The 19957-nt window shown below is 43.6% G+C and overlaps 1 long non-coding RNA gene across 2 annotated transcripts in view; it reads left to right on the top strand.

The window, feature by feature from the left end:
- The window catches only part of LOC128076047 (uncharacterized), a 33722-nt gene extending 14252 nt beyond the window's left edge, over positions 1-19470 (top strand). The window contains exons 1-4 of one of the 2 annotated variants that reach the window (XR_008204230.1): positions 11697-12158; positions 16287-16440; positions 17218-17304; positions 18183-19470. This is a non-coding gene — a long non-coding RNA (uncharacterized LOC128076047). Of the gene's footprint in view, positions 1-11696; positions 12159-16286; positions 16441-17217; positions 17305-18182 lie in introns of those variants that run through there. The other variant, XR_008204229.1, reaches the window with a different exon arrangement.
- The last annotated feature ends 487 nt before the right edge of the window (positions 19471-19957 follow it).

The raw sequence follows: 19957 nt of genomic DNA, 5'->3' as shown, positions 1-19957 counted from the left end.
GCATTTGCTTTCAGCTTTAAAAAGAAAGCTACAAAAAAATCCACACAAATCCTTTGAAATCACTGAATGACATAAAAGCAATGGTGTGATCTCAGAAAATAGGATATAATTTCTTACAGATGAACAGTATATACTCCAGGATTTAAGTACCTTAGCTCTAAAACTGGAATTGTACAAAACCCTGACTTTTCTTTGTGCATTTCCATGTTTGCAGCGTGTTCCTTGCAATCTTTTCAACCATCAGTTTTAACTTATCCAATTCCACTTAGCAGCGCTGCCAAGAGTCATAAAAAATGGCCAGCAAGGAAGAAAGCAAATGCATTTTGTTGTGAGCCTTCATCTCCAAGTCTGGAAGAAATCAAGCTCTGCGTAATGATTTTCCTGAAAGTTTTGGGTTTTTTATTATTATTTTTTTGTAATGAAAAGTGGATTGATTTTTTTTCTTTTCCTTTTCTTTTTTTTTTTTTCCCTGGTTTGATACACTACTTCAATACATTTCTGTTCTCATAAATCCTCTTATTCAAAGGGATACTTTGTGGAAGGAATTAATGCTGTAGATTTCCTACTTTCAACATTCTTACGGCTTATAAATATGCAGAAGTAAATTCCAATTAGGAAATAATGGTATTTTTATCAATAATTCTGGATAAAATGCAGCCTTCACTGATTCACCATGCAGACTTGCAAGCCAGAAGAGAAGGTATCACTGTGGCTCACCTCAGAGTCACCGCAGGGGCAGATCCATCCATCTCTAAGCCCAGAGTGGACAGCAGTGAGGGCCTGAGCTCCAGAGCCCCCATTTCATGTGACTCTGTCCTTGTGATGCTGATCCATTGGTTCCCTCTCTGCCTCGAAGCCTTTCCTCTACCCATGCCAAATCACAACAGAGCTTGTTCAATTTATTCTGATAGTCAGCAATTAATTGTGCTCGCAGCTACTTCATGGTGGGCTCATAAAAATTCCTTTTTGCTCTGCACGGCCCCTCAGCATTCAGAAATTCTTTGGTGCACCATCTGCTCGGGGTGTGTGGATGTCTACATGTTACCTCTGCATGGGGATGGCTGAGAGCTATGCATCCTCAGCATGCACAATTTTCCAGGCTGACTGCTGGTGAAAATGTAGAAGTGCTTCTGGCAAAGAATGCATGCTATGAAATGAAAGAAAAGAGTGTTCTTGCTACTCTTTACCTTCTGTGAAGCTCGTTGTCACTCAGCTGATCCTGGAAATGTGATAGTTTCATTCTGCTGAAATGGTAATACATACAGGAGATGTGTTCTTAGTGCTTCGGATCATCTGAAAACACTTTTCTTAATTTATCAGCTCCGTTCCAAAAATCTCAGTCTGTAATTCTTCTACTGAGCAATCAACAATCTGTACTACCAAAGAGGCTCAAAGCTTCCTCCTCCCCTCCCGTGATGTGTGCTTTGGAAATGGATTATGCTGTCAGCTGTGCTTGTGGAATTCACTGGGGCAAGTTTTGCTCCTTATCAGATCTGACTTTCACAGCTGTAGAGCATGAGATGCTCCTCTGAATATTCACTGCAAAAGATGTCATTGGCTGCTATCCAGTTTGCTGTTGGCAAAACCAGGATGTACCCAGCATTGGGTGGGTTTGCAAGTTGTTAAGGAGTCTCTTTCTTAAACTGTTGTGCTCCTAAAATGAGTTTTGTAAGACAGGAGCAGGCTGAAATGAGGATGCCCTGACTGCATGGCACTGAAAGGCCACTGAGATGCATTCTGTCTGCTTGATGAGAGGAACACATAATTTGAGCTCTGTAATCTGTCGCTGTTGATAGCTGACCTAATTTCTGAGTGCAGCAATGACTCAGTAGCCATCCCATCCCTTAGATAAAGGCATTGAGTGGAAGTGGTGTGTTGTTGAATGGCCTCTGCCAAGAAGGTCAGCAAGTTCTTAAGGGAAAATGTTTGATAGATGCTATTAAATGTACAAGGCTTCTGCCTATTGCTTATCGACAGATTCTAAATTGAAATGATTTTCTCTCAAGCTTGAAGGTCATTTCTGCTACGTGTCTTGGCACTGCACTCAGGATTACTTTAAATGAAAAGCCAAGAGCAGAAATGAAAAATTAAGAATGTTCATATGCTGCAATTTTGGAAAAAAAAAAAACAAAAAACACACAAATCAATAAAGGAAGCTCATTTAATGAGACTCATAAATGTCAGAATGCAACTTCAGGACACATCCCCAATCATGGCTGGGTAAGACTTCGCTCTGTGCATGCCCATGTTGCACAGCTGATAGAGAGAGAAACTGAACCTTACTGACACCCTTTATTTATGTAAAATAATTGCTTCCAATACATTGCAGGGCAAAACAAAGAGGACATAAAATTAGACATCTCCCTTGCTGAAAAGCCAGTCTATAGGTTTGGATGTCTTTCTTATTTTTACCATCCCTGATGCCATCCAGAGGTTACTTGTGCCCCCAGAAGTCAGACAGCTCTAAAACAGCTTCAGCAGGGCTGGGCCCCCAGGTTCAATTACCATGCCTGGTGTCATGTCATAACTCATTACTTTTCAGAAATATAGATGTATAATGCAATACAGCAGGCATAAATATTTCTGGCATTTGATTCGGAGGGATTGGAAGACAATCAGAACAGAGCTGTACTTGGAGTGGCCTTTTTGGAAATATCAATGTGATGGCTGCTCTTTAAGGGAGCAACCAACTGCGGCCATGGCTGATTGCCTTCTTTGTGTCGCTGGGAGGCATCTGTGCCTCCGTCCACGAGCTGTAAAAATAACCCTCTTGAGTCTGAGTTCAGACTTCATGCTGTGTTTCTGCATCACATTAGTGAAATAGGAAATTTGCTATTAAAATACAGGTGAAGTAGGATACCGCTTCTTGCTGGGATGCTTTGAGATCCATTTGTAGCCTTTGTTTGCCTTGCTTCTGTTGCTCGTTGCCCGCAGCAGAAATGATCGTGGTGCAGTTCAGGCTCTGCAAGGAGCAGTTGGAGCTGCAGTGTATTGTATTCACGAGTGAGCTCACCTTCCTTTCAAATGACTTGGAAAGCCCTTATCAAGAGTAATAATGCATTCTGGAAGATGGATGGAGGAATTCTTACCATGCATAATGCATGTTGGCCCAAAGGACAGAGCTTAAAGTAGTTCTTGTAAGATGCTAATGATGGAGGTGAGATGGAAATTCCCACCTTGAATTCAGATCCACGGTGCCATTTATCAGCTGCTGAGACCTGGAAGCTGGCAGGTAGAATTTCTTAGTGGATATTCATTGAATGCTGCCAGGATGATGTTTGGGAAACTGTGGCTGTAACATAATGCTTCATCAGACTGTGTGCTGGAATTCAACCTTCTCAGGACCTGGACCTTCCCAGAGGTGCTGCAGCATTTTAGTGATGCTGCCAACACCAGAGGCTAACTAATAGCTGTACAGGGAAGAGACACTAAATGCTCCACTTTGATGCCCCTAGAATAGGTTGAATGTCAGAAAAAAAAGGCTGCCCATGGAGGTGCTGGAGTCACCATCCCTGGAGGTGCTCAAGAATGTGGGGATGTGGCACTGAGGGACGTTGTGATGGGCATGGTGGGGGTGGGTTGGGGGTGGGATTGGTGATCGTAGGGGTCTTTTCCAACCTGAATAAGTCTATGATTCTGACTCAGCATCACATGCACTGATTTATGAAAGCTTCCCTGCATCTTGTGAGCATTACTTGCAAAACGGTTCCCTAAAGCATTTCTGAAGGGTCCACTTCAGATTTTCTTGCGTCCAGATACAATCAGGACTACTTTCATCTATGCATAGCAAGCTTCAATTAGTCCTCATCATGTAGCAATAGAAAATAAGCCCACTATGGTGTGGTGTGAGATTCATGCAAAGGAAATTAACTGTGGGGCTATGGAGCAGGTTAGCAGATGGGCAGCAGTCAGGGCTGGTATGGAGGTTTGTGTGGGTGATGAAGCAAAGTGACAAGGCACTTGCATTTGACATGGATGTACAGTGATGGCACTGCATGGCTCTTGCCAGCAGTGCTATTAAAACAGCATCTTTAGATTGTATTAGAGCAAATGGCTGTGCATGCAAGCCTTGCATGGCTCTGTGTTAAATATAAGTGCACAAAGTGGTTAGCAGTTAACTCTCAGTTCTCCTTCCCTGAGATCACAAAATAACCTTGGCTATGACCTGTCTGAGTGTTGTGCCCTTGGACATTGCTTTCCAGTACTCTCACCCTGCTGTCCTTCTGATCCTACACCCAGAGAGCACCCACTAAGGGAACCACGTGCACTTCTGGTCTGATGCAGTAGCTTATTTTGAGGAGAAAAAAGGAAAACAAAAAAAACCTCAAAGACCTGCAGGACCATAGCCTGACTGCTATTCCTTTTGCTCAGCCACTAGGATGAAGGACTCCGCTTAGCAGCCAGCTTCTGTTCTCAGAGCCTTGTTGCCTTCTGAATGGAATAGCTCATTTATTCTGACATAAACGTATGGTTTTGTATGCTGCAAAGCATCAGTAAGCACTAATTAACCCAGTCCATGTGCAGTGGCTTTAGTCTGACTGGAAAACCCCTTTCCTTTGTCTCTCAAAAACCTTGTTAACATCAGCAGGACTCCTGAGCAAGGCATGTGGGTTGATCAAAAAAATGTGGCTTGGGTTGGGGGCTGAATGCTGTTTGGGTCCTTGCTCTCTTTTCTGCTGTCTGTTTTTGTGAATTAAAGGTGCAGAGGTTTGTTGTTGTTGTTGGTCATCAGCATTACCAAACATAGAACAGCTTTTAATGAAATCAGTGATTTGTGGTAAGGCCAATTGTAGGTTGTTGCTGGCACCTATATTCAATTTTACCTCCTATGAAAAACAGACTTTACTCTGTATGGATTCACTGAGCTGAGTTTCCATTTTCTTAAGTCAGCTTTGAAAAAATATTCTAGCTTCTTCAGCCAGTGGATTTTCTCACCTTTCTGACCTTTACATTCAATCTGTTATATCCAAATCAGTTGGCGGAGGACAAAAATACAAAATTGGTAACTTAGCTGCCTTTCAGAAGCAATGGGCGAAACTGCTGGCCAAACAAACCTATGACAAACCTGGTGTCTTTGTCTGTTGGCATGAATTGGAACAAGGGAGCATTTAATTTAGTACCAAATTATTTGTCAGTGCTGTACAAACAGTGATCTTGCAGAACATCAGTTTATCTGCACAGGTACTTAAGTGATGAAGAGACCACGTAGCAGAGATAATAGCACTAAACTTTCAGGCATTGGACCTGCAACTGCCAAGCAGCATGCTGTTGTTTTAATAGGTGCTGAGCCTGTAAGACTTCAGATTTCATTGTTTTTGTATGGTGTGTTGATCTTTTTTTTTTTTTTTTTTCCTAGGTAGTTATAAGTGTGCCCATGATGTCTCTATAATTCTACAGTAATTAGATATATATAATTGATAAAACATCATGCAATTTAAAGGTGGGTTCAGACTGTAAGCAATGGGATGCTCCATTTCTGTTCTGCTTTCATGAAAGACATCACAAAGCAAAAGGTATCTGAAAGTGAAAAGCACATGGTTGCCTACTGGGATGGGGGATGAATGATGTTGTCCATATAATTACTTTGGCTGAAGATTGCAAGATTTAAAATCCTATTTCCCATCCCTGTAGGGATGCTAGATATTGTTTCCTGGCTCAAATCCAAATGGAAGAGTGTGTTTCTGCATACCAATGTGCCCCTGCTGCTACAGCTGGATGTACTTCTTGACAGTTTGACCTGAAAATACAATGTGTTGGTGCAGCACTGGCACAGGTTGCTCAGAGGGGTGATGAGACTGCAGACAACCAAGGTCAGGCTGGATGGTCTCTGAGCACCTGATGGAGCTGTGAGTGTCCCTGCTCAGTACAGGGAATGGGACCAGATGGCCTTTAAGGGTCCCTTCTAACTCTAATGACTCTGTGATTGCCTTTGCTCTCTGTTCCATGATGGTGACGTGATAGAAGGCCACTCTCTTGTATTCTCTGCCCTATTAAGTGCCAACAGCTGCCCTGAGGTTCTCCAAACTATTCTGTTTTTATGGTCAGCAGGAGCCAAATGAACCTGGTGTGTGAAGGCAGGATGCAGCTGGGAGCATCTATATCCTCCTAGAACATGTCAAGGACCTTTGCAAAAGTTCTGTAAGAACTCACATCATTCATTGGAAGCCCCTTTAGCGTTAAGAGAAAAACTTTGTCCTCTTTCAAATTACAGTTCTTAGCTGTCCATGCAGTTTTTAGTTTGAAATATGTGCAGAATGGCAGTGTGATGCGTGTCAGTTCTATGCCTTCAGAGCTTCTCCACCTCCATGTATTGCACCTATGGGGAAACCTAGTGGCAGCAGAGCTTTACCTCTGTGCTCAGGGCAGGGCTCACGTCTTACCTGTCATCACCAGGGTGAATCTTTGGCAGCGATTTGCTATGCAGAGCAGCACAACAATCCCACAAGCACACAGCTAATTTCTTTTGAATTTTGCCTGCAGGTGGTGTAGATTTTTGAGAGCTTTTGAACTGGGGGTCCCAGCACAGAGCCTGCAGCCACCATGCTGGGTTACAGAGCAGCAGGGAAAGCAGGGAGCCGGGCAGGACAACAAGATGAGAAAATAAATTTTTCAGATTTTCCCTCCAAAGAGTAGCAATTTATTGAACATCTAAAGATTCTAATTAAGTATATAAAGCAATCGCGCCTTCTCTCTCCCTTTTAATAAGGTTTCTGGAGTAAAGCAAAGGTGTGAATTTGGCCAGGCTGTCCTCAGAGGATTAAGGCAAATCGAGTGAGCTATATTCAATTCAATTAATCATTCCAGATAGGTGCTAAATCATGTCATCAATCTCTGTGATTCCACAGGCATAATCCTTAACGTGCAGCTGCCTGGCACAATAAGCCAGGGAGATGCTCAGCTGCATTCAAGGGAAATAAATTTAATTATAAACACATCATAGAGCTGAACATTTCCTGAATTTGGAATTCAATGTCTTGTCAGCTTCCCAGTCCAACTCCATCAAACTTTTATAGGGAAGCAGGCTGTCCTGAATTTATATGTTCTGGCAAACACGCTAGCTGAAGGATATCACAAAAACTACTTTTATAAGAACTTTTAGACTTAAAGATACTTTCATCTTCTGGTAGAGCTACCCATGATGTTAAATAAAGCCAGGAGTCATTGGTATCCAGACTTGGTGAGCTGAGGTGTATGGGGTGGAAAATGGGCTGGGGGGGCTGTAATGTGGTGTTTGGAGGTGGAAAAGCATCTTGCAAGAGCAACACTGCATGGTGGGGAAACCAAGCAATGGTGTCCATGGGAGGACTTCCATCCCAGCTCCAACAGCTCTTGGTGACAAGCAAAGCCCTATTAGCAGTAATTCAGCACATCACCTGGCATCTGGCTTTGTTAAAGTATGAATAATTAAAGCCTGAATAATTCTGTGTTCCTCCTTTCCTTGGTTGTTATTATGCCCCAGCATTGACTCCTCAGTCCTACAAACATCTGTTTCTGGATTCCTTTGAGAGGAATCGCTGATGGCTTCTTATGATGTGACTTTAAAAAAAAAAATGTTCTTTATTTATTTATTTTTTTTTTGCTGTAATTCCTAGGCTATGCTAAATATTCCATAATCTAAGCAACCCAGAGGAGTTGTGGATGCTCCATGCATGGAGATCCCCAGTGCTTAATTGAGAGGCAGCAAAGATATGAGCTGCCAAGAGCTCCCAGGAGTTCACAGGGGCTGAGCAAAGGGCTTTGGTGTTCTCAAGAGAGACTTTAGTATATTATATGTTGGCTATTCCAAAAGTGATGCCTCCTATTTTATTACATTGATCCGTGGAGTCAGAGGTGGGTGGTGGTGAGATGGCAGTAGAGGTTGAATGAAGGGGTGTTGTTGAATTCCTCCATAAGAAAAAAAATGGTAACCACTGACATTCATAAGCTGGCTGAAAGTTTATGGAGAGCAAACAGTGGATGTGTGCACAGTGATGGAATGGGTGGGAAGTTTCAGCAGTAGTGACAATACCCGGTGGTACAGATGTTTGAGTGTATCATGCAGCTCTTGTTCATCACTGGTGAAAATGCACCACTAAGTTCTGTAGCTGAGAATTTCCTCTATCAACTAGTGTTATTGTGCTCTTTGTATCTGCTGTAGTTTCCATGGAAATAAATAGGAGGCGTTACTTTCAGAGCTATATACACACTACGTATATCATAAATGTATAATGGGGAAATACTGTTCTCCTAATAGCTTCATTTAGCTCGGAATGAATTTTTAATCTTCGCTTTTAGCAGACTTAATTATTAAAGCTGGATTCACACTAAGTCAGCGTTTCATGTTAGCTTTGGCCCTTCTTGGGGACACGACATGCACTGAGGTGACAGTTTTCCAGAGACTTGCCAGCTCCCACCACGCTGATGCACCTCCTTTGGTTTGCTTTCAGGCAGTCCTTTGTGATGTTGCAGTGATAAATAAGTTTCATTTAGAAGCAAAGCAAAGCTGAGCAAGCCTCAAAGGCATGCGGTGACACCTGCATCACCCTTTGGTTTGTGCCTGCATGGGATGTAACATTGTGATTTTGTGTTTTCTCCAGTCCTAGTGCAGGTTGTCTTGTAGTATTCTGATAAATTGAGAAAGGTGAGGTGAGGAAGAAAGGACCAGACTTCTTTCTGCTCTGAACTGGGCACTGAGGGAGGCACAGCTGGAAGAGAGCTGCAAGGAAATGCTGTGACACTGTGAGAGCAAGCAAATGCCAAAGCCCAAGGGAAGAAAAGGACGCACTGTCTGCTGCGTAACACCACTGAACTATGTGCCCATACTGCCCACCAAATGTTATTTTTTCACATTACGTTTTAATTTCGGTTGGGACTACTTTCACTAAGTGCCCTTTAAATAATCTCATAGTGCAGAGGAAGAGTAGGAAATAGAGAGAGGTCACTGTCTGCTCAACTGCACCATCAACCTCATGTGTGCAAGAAAATCTTTAAGTGGTATGAAAGGAGAGACTGAGTACTGCTTATTGGCTTTCCTCCATAAGTAGCACCACTCAGGTGCAGTTACTCCAGCTGATGTTTCAGTAATGGTTTCCCCATGCTGGGCTGGCAGCAGGGCAGGGTAGGGGAGCAGCCAGTGCTGCGTTAAGGGCATTATGAAGACCCTTCTTACTCAAATTCCAGCATATTTTTTACTTACTACATACTAGATACTATCAATGAAAACTAAATGCTGAATATCTCACTGCTTGTACTGAAAGTATTTCCATAAACATCTCAATGAAAATGTCATGGAACCATAGCATTGTTGGTGGTGGAAGGGACCCTGAAAGGCCATCTGGTCCAACTCCTGCACTGAGCAGGAACACCCACAGCTCCATCGGTGCTCAGAGCCCATCCAGCCTGACCTTGGGTGTCTGCAGGGATGGGGCACAGCCACCTTTTTGGGCAACCAATGTCTCACCTTCTCCATTGCAAACAACTTGTTCCTTTTATTCATAACATAATGCTGCAGAAATAGTTTGCCCTGATAATTTTTCTGCTATAATTAATGCTGAATATATTTCCAAACTCTAGCTGAAGGTGTCTTCTATGTTACAAGAGTATAAAGCTGAGACAGCATATAGGAAGGTAAAGATGTCACTTCTGCCTGTGATTAAACTCTTAGACCATAATCTATTTATCTTGAGAACAGCAAGGATGAGCAGCAGGTCTTGCCAGCAATGGCAAGATATCATCTGACAGTGCAGAAGTAAATGACCGTGACTGCTTTGGGGATGTGCGAGCTTAGAGACTGCACAGAAACCAAACGCTGACTGCTGCTATGGGCCACTGTGTCCCATGGAAGAGTGGGGTGATGGGCTCCTCACTCATCGTCCTATGAGCTGATGGGAGGAAAGCTGAGCTGTTGGGAGAGACTTCAATCTGACTGACATCCAGAGGGCTCAGGCTGCCAGTGCTAAAACGCCCTGCAAATACTTTGTGATTATAGATAGCAATCTCCTAACTCAAGAAGCATTGGATTTGGCAGAGAATTCTGTGTTTGACCTTCTGATGGGGAAAGAGAAGTTTGTAAGAAACAAAATAAGCAGTTTGCATGGGTACAGCTGCTGTGTGCAAAGAAGTCAGGTCCCAGATTGGAACACAGGAGTTGCTTTAAAAAAGCCAGCTCCAGTGAGCAGAAACAGTCAGTGGTGACTGGGATCTCTGCTTCTCCTTTTACATTTAAAATCACATACTGACTGCCTGAATTCAGCAACTGGGTTTTTCTGTGTAAAGGGAACTGGTCTGGCTGCCAGGATGGACTCATGATTTCAGGAGAAATGGGGCATTTATTGCCTTTAGGATTAACTTTGCTTTCTTGACAGAATATGGTTAAATCAGACCTTTAGGTCTACTGTTATGTAGCTACTTGTGTTTTAATTATTGTTAACAAACCTGCCCTTTATGCCTTGTAAAATTACCTCTCTCCTGGAATTGCTCTGTTCTCAGAGATAGCAGCCTGCTAATTAGTGTCTGTTGGTAATTGCTGCTTTAGAAAGGCTGAGAAATCTGTAACTGAGAGGGCTTCAAAATGGACAGAGATCTGACCTCTGCAGTGGGTGTTAACAGGAAACAGTGCCACGGGGAGAACCCAAGGAGAGCAGCCCTAAAGCTGGGAGTGGGTTTTGTAGAGATGGAAATAAGCTTTAATGGTAGCAGCCACAGATGTGCATCTGGAAGAAAGAGGCAGTGACTCAGATTGTTTAAGGAGATTAATAATTCAAAAATAGCCTTGCAGATCTATGCAGAGGGTGCTTCAGAGTGATATTCCATACCCTTAGAGCTGTGAACCCCTTTCCCTTCTAGTTCCTACCCTATGCACAGTGTCAGGCTGTGCCTCATAGGGGCCTGAAGAAAAGCACAGGCGGCTCTACTGCAATCAGAGGCAGCAAAACCCATGATAAACATTCCACCCCTTATCACCTAGAGACAGACACAGCTGCACACAGAGCCATCTGCAAAGAAATCACCTGGCTGAGCTGGGGTGGGAGGGCATGACTGCACACAGAAGCTTCCATCCATGCAGTCACCAGTAATCAGTTGTTATTTAGCAAGGGTGAAGTACAATCTACTCACGTTTTGCTGCATTGAATTAACATGACAGATTAGCTCACAGCAATGGATCATCTCAGGGGAAGCTGACTGGAGCAGCTTGCTTGGAGCCAACAACTCTTCAAGTCCTGCAAAGGCTGTTCTTTACCCAACTATGAGCAGGATCCTCTTAGTCCTTGACATTTTAGCTTTAGGACTTTATGACACATAGTTTAACCCTCCTCCTCCATGCTCTCTCCTGGTAATCTTGTGGGAAGAGAAGAGATGGGAGTCAACTCCTACCTCCTCCCAGAGTGTTATATAATTATTCCTGAGCAGCCCCCGAGTAAACTCAGCAGAGGTGTGTGTGAGGAAATGATGTTTCCACAGTGTGGGTGAGCAGTGCTGGTTTCAGGGCAGGGCTTTGTGCTGAGATGATTCCCAGTGCCGCAGCAGAGATGGAGGACTAGCTGCCAGGCAGATCTGCCAGCTGATGGAGGATATAATTAAGCATAGCACCTGCGTGTAGAAGCTGCTGGGAAGTGGCTTCCGAAAAAAACATCTTCCAAAAAAGGCTTCTCCACCCACCAGGCAGGAGCTGGGAGCTCTCTGCTGCTCTGTGCTTCAGGTTGAGCTCAGCTCCACTCACAGCAGAGCCCTCACTCCATCGCTGCTGACATGGCACTGCCAAAGTGTGGGCTGCACTTAGAGGCTGTGCTCCCCTGTCCCCATTTCTGCTGGTTTTAACGTTGCGAATAAGCAGTTCAGCTTTCATCCTGGAGGAAAGCAGAAGCTGAAGAGCATGGCTGCAATTATGGCCCTTCCCACTCCTCCAAACCTCTGGAAGTGGATCTTGATTAGTGTTATTGTCACTCATAATGAATTCATTTCTATTCCTATTACCAAAACAATTTAGGTGCTTGAGAAGTTGCATTACTTTCACTTATATTCAGAGCTAATTGATTCCCTGTGTTTATTTTCTCAAGAGCAGAGAGAAAGCATCTCTTACTGATGGGCAGCAGCTTTCTCTATCAATCATCAGCTTTGCTCGCCTTCCACCTCTGCATGGGTTTCGTTTAGCAGGAACAAAAATCCCCCCTGGTTTGTAGGTGAGCATTAATTAGCCCAAGCGCATGCACAGACACTCGTTATTCTTTGCCTGAAAGGTTATCGTGTACCAATCTGGGAGGAGGGAACAGAAATCAGGTCAGAGCCTTTGTCCTTGGGCATCAAACCTTGCAAGTAGTGATTTCTCTTGGCAGCACAAGGCAGAAAGTGTGGGTTTTTTGTGAAGTCTGTTTAGGAAAATGGTGTCTTTTCCTTGTAACTCTTCTGTATGTTTCTAAGTTCTTAAAAAACTATGTAAATGCATATATATAGACGTTCAGCTATGTAGTTTGATAACAAAAGGTGTCTTTTTACATATTTTTTATTTAAGAATGGTGAGGCTTCAATCTCTTCTTTCAGCTGAAGGACTGAAATGGAACAGGTTGCCCAAGGAGGCTGTGGATGCCCCATCCATGGAGACATTCAAGGCCAGACTGGATGTGGGCTCTGGGCAGCCTGGTCTGCTGGTTGGTGACCCTGTACATAGCAGGGGGTTGGAACTGGATGGTCATTGTGGTTCTTTACAGCTGAGGCCATTCTATGATCCTATGACAAGGTGCTGGGGATGTGCAGGAATCGTATTTGAGGTTTCAATATTTGTCAAATATTTGTCAAGTATATCTTCAAATTTTTGTCCTCTTATTCTTCTGGTCAAAGAATGGGGATGGAAGCAAAGTGAGGGGCGCATTTATTTCAAAATCTAAAGGACAATGTGTTGAATTTCATATTTCTATAACAACATGCACAGTGCTAATATGCACACAAGGAGCTGAAAAGCAATTATAGCAATCTAATATTAGAGATCAAAAGTGAGGCGAAGCAGGGGAATCAGGCATGAAATTTGTTCATTGTTCATTCCTCAGACTCAACATGAACGTGTTCGTATGGGAAACTCAGGCTGCGGGGAGTTGCATCATGCAGTCACAAATCTGTTCTTTGAAAGAAGCTTTTTGCATTAAAAAACAAACAATAACAACAAGAGAGTTCTTCTGACGGATCACAGATGAAGCAAAGCGGTTTTATTTCCTGCCATAGGAACTGGTTAAGAGAATTAGAAGCTGTCTGAGGCATCAAGCTGGGTGTGATAATGAGCTGGGTTATAAATAATGTCATTAATTCACATGTCCTGCTAACATGTGCCTCTCCAGTTAACGTACAAATCTCAAACCCCTCAACGTTCGCTGACCTCCTCGTTGGAGGATCTAATAGCATAAAGCCTACTTTGCACAAATCTGCTAGCTAGAATTGGTAATAATCTTGTGGCAGCATTTCTGTTCCCAAACTAAAGGGCAGAAGGATTTCTGTCACCAGAAACCATGACTTTCTTCATGTCTTCTGTTGCCTTTCTCAAGTGCCTTTGTTCTCCATCAGCATCACATGCAGTCTGAGTAATGCTTCGTCTGCTTCTGTATTGAAGGAGAATGCACAGGGTGTTTTCAACAGGCAGGAAAACCAGTTCTCTGGCACTTGGCACTGTGACTTTTGTCGCTGACAGTTTCTGTGGTGTTCGTGTTTTCTTCTTCCTTCCTGGAGTCAGTACAATTTCATCAGGCTTAAAGATAGTATTTAAATTGCCCACCTTGTCAATGAATTAAACCCTGATAATTATGGGCTTTTCTAAATAACCTAATAGAGATGCTTCTGCTTTGATGGGGGGAGTTTAGCTGTAAAGCAACATTTATAATGGACTACAAAAACTGTGATTGACAGGAATGCTTTGTCTGGAAAGTAATGGTCCTCTCTGCCCTGCATGGCTATGGCTCAACCACTTCTCAACAAGGCTGGGAATGAAGAACCATTGAACCAGTGGTCGTTTCATCAAGGAATTCAGGGGAGCATTGGTTCTCCTAAAGAAACCCTTCCCTAGCCAACCTGACTCAGTGACATTGCTGATTCTGATGTTGCCAGACTGGATCTGCTGCCTGTGCTGCTCAGCCCTCCTTAAATGTAAAATATTCATGAGCGCTGCCTCTAGCTGATCTACATTTTGAGGGGTTTCATTCCCCAGTCCAACCTGCTCTGCAATCATGATATTGACTTACAAGGCACGAGATTTAGAAGGTAAAACAGACTTTTTTTTTTCCTTCTGGAGTGCGTACATTCAGGCTTTCTTCTGAGCGTTTTGGGAAGGCAAAGCAAGTGGTGTGACTCCTCTAAAGCCACACCTGCTGCAGCTCCACGAATGGCACTTGCTAGATGGAGATTTAGCAAAATCATGGCAGTTCCCTTTTAAATGTATGCTAAAATAGTTTAGTTTTGTAGCAGGATGCTGCTAACTGGGCAACACTGGCTCACAATGCTTCTGATGATGTTTCTCCTTTGGTTTCTGCAACGCTGGGATACCTGTGTGTCAGCCTGGAGGCTGACACCAGAAGAACTGATTTAATTCCTGGTTTGGCCTCAGCAGCTCCTCTGTGGATTGCATAAGACGCTTTGCTTTTCTGCAATTATAATCTGGTCCTGAGGACAGGAGGCTTTGCCATCACCTTGTCTATGGGCCTGCCTCAGCCACGTGCTGCTGCACCAAGACCTAGAAGTGGCATAAAACTCACACAGATTCTTCTGGAAGAAATTAAAAGTTGTTAAAAGTGGCTCTTTTATATTGGGAGATGTCACACATCAACTGGCTTGTAAATATAGCTTCAACTCCTAAATAAGGCGATTATCACCTTTATACTTCCTTAATAGCATCGTTGTAAAGTGAGTTACTGACATCATATATTACCTTCTTCCCCTAACATAAATGGTCTCTCCTTGGTGTATTTTATTACATACTGTAAATTCATTCAAGCAGTATATTTTGCTTTCAGCAAAGTATCCTCTGTTACTTTTTCTGTGCAGGATAAATTGAGATAAATTTTGCCCGTGCCTGCGTTTTGCTTGTGGCATCCATCTTTGCCCATGAAAAGTTACAGCTGGAGTTGAGCAGGACTTGAGAAATGGTCGCATTGCACTGCGGAAAGTTACAGATCACCAGCTGTGTACAGAGGGCTCATTGAAGCAGCCAGGATTTTAATCAGAAGTGAAAAACATAAAGAGATGTGATGTATTCTCTAATGCCTATCCTGATAAAGTAATAAGTGGAAGTGGACAAGTGGAAGCAACAAGGAAGTGACACCAGTTATTTACCATGCCATCAGGAGATCAGACAGATACCTATCAACTCTGGTACTGTTTGCTGCAGGTACCACGTTTTTTGCCATTGGAGGATTTATTGCCAGGGCTGTAAAAAGGTAGAGATTCATTTTGTGGCTGTTTGGCTTGGTTGTTCTTGTTGTTGTTCTAATTAGTTTTATTTTTTTGTGAGGCTTCAAATAGAATCATTAAGGTTGGAAAAGACAGCTAAGATCATGTAGTCCAACCATCAACCCATCCCCACCAATGCAGAGCTCACATGAGAAGGGAAATAATCATTTGGGTCCCCCTGTCAATGGGGTTGGACAGTGGGCAGCCCTGGGTTGGGTCAGAGGTTGCCATCTCACGAGCCTTCCCTGCATCATGGGATTATATCATAGAATCATAAAATGGCTTGGGTTGCAAAGGACCACAATGACCATCTCATTCCAACCCCTGATATGTGCAGGGTCACCAACCAGCAGTCCAGGCTGCCCACAGCCACATCCAGCCTGGCCTTGAATGCCTCCAGGGATGGGGCTTCCACAACCTCTTTGGGCAACCTGTTCCAGTGCCTCACCACCCTCTGTGTGGAAAAACTTCCTTCTAAATGCGTGATGTGTGATGGGATGTGTGAGCTTCTCCTGTGTATTACCTTCCAGAAACGCTGCTTGCTTCTCACCAACATCAAACTGTTTTATTTAAAAGCACTTAAATATGCTGAGCACAGTTTGATTTTGTATTAGCAGAATTTCCAAGCAGTTCAGGGTGTGATTTTCACATTGCAAGGGAGTAATGTTGCATCTCAGCTCCAAGTGAGTTTTTAGAGCCAAGTTACAAAATAGAGGTGATGAAATATGCAGTAGAAGCCTGGCATGGCTGCACATGTTGAGGGAGGCAATCCTTGCAATAACTGAAAAAGCATTTCTGGGGACTGCTGGGCACTGCTGCAAATCCCATTCAAATCGACTCGCTCTGGATGTCACTGCAAATTTCACTTCTGATTTTGTCCAAAGGCAGGAATGCATCTGGAGGGGACTTGTAGAAGGAGATCCTGTGCTCTGCTGGCCCATTTCTTTTGGCTAACCTCCATAAAACCTCTGCAGTTTCTTCTACCCACATCCACTGCTAAGAAAAGAGAAGCCTCCACTCAGGAGGATTTAGCATTCTGTAAGTAAAAATCAATTGATTTTTAGATCATGGGGCTGAGAGTTGAAAGCCAGTTGGGATGGATTTTGTTTAACTTCCCTATTTAAATAGATCACGCTGTTTGAATACTTATGCTTGCCTTTTGATTAGCTCACCCATGTTGGCGATTTGTATGTCTGTATCTCATGCCTTTGAAAATAAGGAACCAGCAAGCACGTGGGGCTGCAGAGAGGTGTTAGCCAACTTCTGACGTAGAGAGAGTTGCACTGAAAGACCCAGGCACAAAAATCTGTGCTCGTCATGTGCCAGGGGACATTTTGACCTTCTTTCAGGCCCTTCTTTCACCTGTGGTCTGTGTCTTCTGTGCCACCAGCAGCTCCCCTGTGCTGTTATCTTGCAGTAAAGCTTCGTGCAGCTCTAACAGCTGAGCTGCAAAGGGCAAGGTCACCTCTGCTACGTGCAAAGCCAATTAAGGCTTAAAGAACACTAAACTCAGATTTCCTCAAGTCGTTTCGTTTTATTGATCAGACACATTTTTATTTCCAGATTGCTCGCTCTTGGGAACCATCCAGCTTCCTAGTGCGAAGGACTGTGTAAAATGTATTGAATCAGCACTCCCAGTGTGTCTGTCTGTGGGTTTTGTTAACCTTGCAAGCTCTGTTTAAGATGCAAGACACAGCTTGAAGAGTACCATCATGTATACAATGCTCTTCTGAAAGATGTCGCCAATTTGCATTTCCCTCTTGTCCTCTTCAAAATCAAAGCACTTCCTTCTCCCCTTTCTTTGTTAAATCCTAGGATTTTCCTGGAAAGAAGATTCCCAGCACGTAAGAGAGTTTACAGAACCTGCTCTGATGCTTCTTCAAAAAAATTCCATGCAGGCTTGTAAGTTTTCTCCTATGGCTAATGGAGCTCAATGGAATTTGTTCACCCACAGGTTGTGCAGCACAGCTCTGTGCTGCCACTGCTCCTTTCCCAGCTCTCTGAGCACTGGCTTCAGAGCCACCCATGCAATTTCTCGGAGCCTTTAGCGTGAGTGAAACAACTTTACAGACAATTCAGTGCCTTCTTGCACAGGAAAAAAAATATACATTCCTTTTACTTTGAGTGAAAGAAAGGCTTAACGTTCAAAGAAAAGAAATGCAGTGATTCTAGATCAATAGAGGGAAATATATGGTAACAGCTTTAATATGTTCATAGAATCACAGAACAGTTTGGGTCGGAAGGGACCTTTAGGATCATGTAGTTCCATCCTCTGCTATAGCAGGGACACCTCCCTCTATCCCAGGTTGCTCACAGCCCCATCCATCCAGCCTGGCCTTCAGTGCTGCCATACAGGGGGCACCCACAGCCTTGCTGGGCAACCTGTGCCAATGTCTCACCACTCTCACAGTAAAGAATTCATTCCTAATATCTAATCTAAACTTATCTTCTTCCAGTTTAAAGCTATTTCCCCTTGTCCTGCCACTACCCGCCCTTATAGAAAGTCCATCCCCAGCTTTCCTGTCCTTTTTACCTTTTTCAGGTCCTGGAAGGCCACTGTAAGTTCCCCCATAGAGCTTTTTCTTCTCTAGCTGAAGAGCTCCAGCTCTCTTAACCTGTCCTAGTAATGCTGTGCATGTTGTGCAATAAAAAGAGCTCTCATGCTTTATAAAATCAGATGCTTAACACACATGCAGCCAAACCTTCACTATCCATAAGCCACTTGAAATGTGAATAGCTGACAGATCTGAAGCTATCTCTTGTGTGTGTTTGTGCTACAGGGTGAGATATTTTGGACAGAGAATGATGCTGAGAAGATGCACCATCAGCACCTTGGACCTGAGCATCGCAGAGGCTCCACAGTAGAGAGATCTGTGCCAGCTCTGCATGAACCTGTCCCATACTTAACAGCAGGAGCAGCCATTCCCATTGCTCTGGGTAACACACGTTCCCTCTCATGCTGCTGGTAGCACTCAGGTTGCCTGGAACTGGGTAACAATTAACATTAAGTGACTGGGAAGTGAGTGTTGGACCCTCTCTGAGAGAGAGATCTGCATAAATCTCTGCAGGGCTGGGATATCTGCAGAATTATCTCTTAACCGCCTTAGCTGTCCCTCTGGGGCTTGCAGGTTCTCCTTGGGGTACAGCCAAGTATTTCCATGGATGCTGAAATGTGGCTGCTGGAAATCCATACTGTTACACTTTGTTAAAGGATGTCCAGGGACAGGCATGGGAAGAAGTTAGGCTGATTGCAAACACTTCATTTCCTCCAGAAATCAGCCTAGAATTCTCTCCGGCACATACAGGCTAACTGTGAGAGCTCAGGGTGTTTGCAGGGCTGTTTGCTAGCTATGAGCTAGCAGTACATGCTATAAGAGCATCTTTGCAAGGCTGCAGACCTCCTCTACCCTGCAAGAGGTACCACCACTGCCTTGTACTCTGATGTGTGATGCTTTATTTCCACACACCACAGAAACACAGAAATTGGATGTTTAGCTGACTGACAATGGCAAGTTGTGATATACAGCACTTTTCAAGCATTTATTCCCCTGGTCTTGTCTATAAGCCATGAAGGAACTGATCTGAACACATTTCTCCCTTTGCTTGCCTGAGGCTCCCATTCCTCCTTCAATGTACTTTTTCAAATTTCTTTTGAGAACCAATACTTTCAAATAAGCTAATAGAGAATATATAATGAAATATGAGGAGAATTCTGTGGAGCCCAATGTCTCGTTGTGTTCCCAGTTCACCTCCTTGCCTCAGGTTCCCTTTGTTCCCCCTCCATCCACCCACCAGCCTTCCCGTTTGTTCTTTCTCCTTTTGACTGCCCACTTTCACATTTGTTTTGGCTTTCCTTCAGTCTTTTAATGCTGCATCTATTCCTTGAATCCACTATAGTTTGACATTCTGTTTCATGAGTCACCACTGGGGACAGAGTTTGAAGGAGATCAAATCGCACAAACTAGTTCTTACAATTGCCAAAAGCTAATTTGAATTCGTGCTCTTTATTCCCTGGATAAACCTTTGTGGATTCTTTCCTCTATGCATTTGCCTCAGAAGATGATGCAGTAAATACATGTGTTTATTGCATGTAAACGTCAGGAGAATTCCTGAATTCCTTTGCTTCTACCTTTGTGTAGATCCTCAGCTTGCGAACCATACTGAGTTTGAGGCACTTCTCCAGCCTTCCCTTCTGCCATGTTCTTTGAGTTCGTTTGCTCTAATACAACAGGAATTATGCCAGTGCTCACCAAACAACACTTAAATTCTCCATGCAATTCAGCTTTGCTGTGGTGTTTAATTACCCTCAGAAGATGTTCTTAGGCGTGCATGTGTGACTAAAACCGTAAGTAAGTCTTTAAATAACTCCATGCCATTGTGGTGCAAGATGATGAGGTTGGCAAGGATTCTTGTGTTGTCATCATAATTTTCATTAGTGCAGACAATTACGACAGCTTGTTCTCTGCTCAGATTGATGTGATTACTAATCTGAAGCCCTGGCACATTGCACTAACACCTGACATCTGGAAGAGAAAGGTGGGAGGTGATGCAGGCT

The sequence above is a fragment of the Tympanuchus pallidicinctus genome, unplaced genomic scaffold (assembly GCF_026119805.1).
Source record: "Tympanuchus pallidicinctus isolate F22 unplaced genomic scaffold, pur_lepc_1.0 scaffold13, whole genome shotgun sequence".
In the NCBI taxonomy this organism is placed as follows: Eukaryota; Metazoa; Chordata; class Aves; order Galliformes; family Phasianidae; genus Tympanuchus; species Tympanuchus pallidicinctus.
This window is presented reverse-complemented; position numbering and strand designations above follow the sequence as displayed.